Source organism: Diceros bicornis, chromosome 9 (assembly GCF_020826845.1).
Source record: "Diceros bicornis minor isolate mBicDic1 chromosome 9, mDicBic1.mat.cur, whole genome shotgun sequence".
Taxonomy (NCBI): Eukaryota; Metazoa; Chordata; class Mammalia; order Perissodactyla; family Rhinocerotidae; genus Diceros; species Diceros bicornis.
The window spans coordinates 43,692,526-43,695,426 of NC_080748.1; the positions used below are offsets into that span (position 1 = coordinate 43,692,526).

The 2,901-nt window shown below is 44.4% G+C and overlaps 1 pseudogene; it reads right to left on the bottom strand.

Moving 5' to 3' along the window:
- Positions 1–758: 758 nt before the first annotated feature.
- Positions 759–1,944, bottom strand: LOC131409994 (sperm-egg fusion protein Juno-like; annotated as a pseudogene).
- Between the last annotated feature and the right edge of the window lie 957 nt (positions 1,945–2,901).

Sequence of the window (2,901 nt, forward strand, 5' to 3'; positions counted from 1 at the left end):
GGCTCTGAGCAAACATCTGTGCACATCTTCCTCTACTTTGTATGTGGGATGCTGTCACAGCATGGCTTGATGAGTGGTGTATTGGTCCGTGCCTAGGATTCCAACCTGCGTACTCCAGGCTGCCAAAGCGGAGCATGACAACTTAACCACTACACCAGGGAGCTGGCCCCCCTTTCCCAATTTTTAAAATATGAAATACCGTGAAACTTTCTTTTGGATAGAACAACACAATAGTTTTTGTTCTTCCTTGCCGAGAATACATCTTTACTTATTTTTTTGAAAAATTTTTTTTAATTAAAAATTTTCTAATTTTTAATTTAAAAAAATTAGAAAAAAATTTTTTGTTTTGTTTTGCTTTTTTTTAAGGTCAACTACCATTTTATTGCAGGCACCATCTCGGGATGGGAGGCCAGGGCAGTCGCCATCAGCTCTGCCATGGAAGGGACTAGGCGTGCACTGGCTGAGACGGGCGTGGGGTCCCACGTCATAGCCCATTATCCTTAGAGGCAGGAGGGGGCGGGTCAACTTGGCATTCCCAGTCCCCGCTGCCTCCCAGGCAGGGAAAAGCAGAGCAGTGGAGGGGGACTAGAACCCAACATGCAAGACTTAGGGACCAGCTGCTGGAGCCTCAGTGTCCCACCAACACCGCAGCCTGCGCTTCTCCTTCTAAGGAAGGGCCCAAGGAAGGAGGCTGCCATAGCCAGCCTGGCCCACAGCCGGTGGGAGAGCAGAAGTGTGCGTGGGAGAAGAAGGGGCTCTCAAGAAAGGAACGGCAGGAACAGAGAGAAGGCCGATAGAATGTTGCAGATTTCCCAGACGGGCACAGGGCTGGCGAAGGGGCGAGTCCTGGCCTCATCGGGGCTGCCCTGAGCAGGCTCAAACCACTTCTGGAGATCCCGCCCACTGTTTGGTGCTCAGCACTCGCCTTGAAGGAGTTGCTCTAGATCTTCTCATACAGGTCAGCAGGGGTGGGGAAGTAAAGGGGGACAGAGTGGCATTGGGCCCTTGGAGGGCAGCGGTTCTTCCCGCGACTCCGGTCCCGGGCGCCGTGCCCACTGGATTTGCAAGTGTAATCTGTGCGGCAGTCTGCCCACCACTGTTCACGGGGCTCCGGGGAGAGTGCCGCATCCAAAATTCGCTCTGCCTGCCGACTTGGATCCGCGCGCTGGATCCAAGGCCCCGGGTTCCCGGAGCACTCGTGGAAGTACGTGGCTTGGATGAAGTGCTCTTGACAGGCCGAGGTCAATCAATCCACAGTGAGCCAAGGTGCAGTTGTAGAGCAGGAACACATCCAGGTGGGCTTCCCGGCTGGTGTTGGCCCTGCAGCAGGCATTCAGGGAGTGTGTATGTACATATTGAGATCTCGCCTGTGTGTGACCTGGTACAGGGCACCCAGAGCTGTGGCTGGTCAATTCTACTTGACACCAATGTAACCCTAAACAGAAATGCAAAGGGAAGTTGAAAGTACGTGGAAGTACTTGTTCACAAAACAGTTTTCCAAATGATGTAAAACTCCTTATTTAGGACGTCAAGTTAAGATGGAGTAACAAGGAAACAACACTATATAATAAAGTGATGTAAAATAATGGTTTCAGATATTGGACATGAGGCAGTGCAAAACAGGGAATCCTGAGAAGGAAAATATAAACAAGGTGAATCCTAAGTGTCCCCGCTAACTGCCTAAAGAGACTTTCCTGGCAGTAATGCAGAGAAGTGGAACCCAGGTGGAGTCTGCCTGTCACCCTGAGTTGAGAAGATGACATTGAGAGTCTGTGGAGACCAAGGCTAGAAATTTTAGGGCAGAGTACTGGTAAGAAGTGAGCTGTACAGAAAGAGAGCTTCAGAGATGGGCAGAGAATCTCTCTCCAGTATGCAGCTGAGCACTGACCAACACCTGTGTTTGAGGAAAATACCTGCGGTTAGGAAAAGAACCACCTGAAGCATGTTTAGAGAAAACAATCTCCAGAGCTCAAACAGAACAATGAGTAGTGTGTGTTCCACAAGCCAAGGTGGGAAAATGTAAAGCATGGGGCACTGAGTAGAAGACTGAGAAGGTATTGCCTCAGTAAGTGAAATAAAATGAGCCCAAGATTGAAGATTGCTCTGGCCCGATGCAAGGTTCAGACTACTTTCAAGTAATCTAATTGGGTTGAAACAAACTCAAGATTATTTTCAGGTATGTGAAAATATCCAGTGCTCAACAAACTAAAATTCAATGTGTCTGGTATTCAATCAAAAATTACCAGGCAAGCAAGGAAGGATGAAAATATGACCCAAAATGAGGAGAAAATAAATCAAAAGAGACCAGAAATGACACCAATATAAGCTATGCTGAATATCATTAGATTATATATGACAAACTATATCTATGATGCCATTGGATTTAATTTTTTACATAAATTATTGCCATAGCAATGTGTAGATCGTTTAAAATACCTTTTTCAATAATCAAGTTTCAGACGTTAAAGCTCTATTAATAATCTATCATTTAAAAATGGCATTTATTGTCATGTGTTTTGCGAATTCTTTTAGGTTTATTTGCTATTAAAATTTTAGTTTTCTAGTTATCCCTTATGCGTATAACTTTTAGTTATATATGATGAGTGTGCCTTTGTTAACTGTACACTTAAGAAACAATAGTAATGATTGAGGTTTTACTTTTGATATTTTATCTTATTACAATCCATTTGGGAAATGACAAGTTATTGTTTTTATTTTCCCAATCCAGTACTTTTCTTCTGCTGCAAGCTAATAAATGGCCCCTTTAAACTATTGATTGTGACTATCTGCAACCTACATTTATCACAGCTGCATCACTGTTTTCTATTGCATAGAAATTTGTTCTTCATTTATTTCATTTTGTAACACATAAAAGCTAAAAGTCGTAAACACTCTGTAATA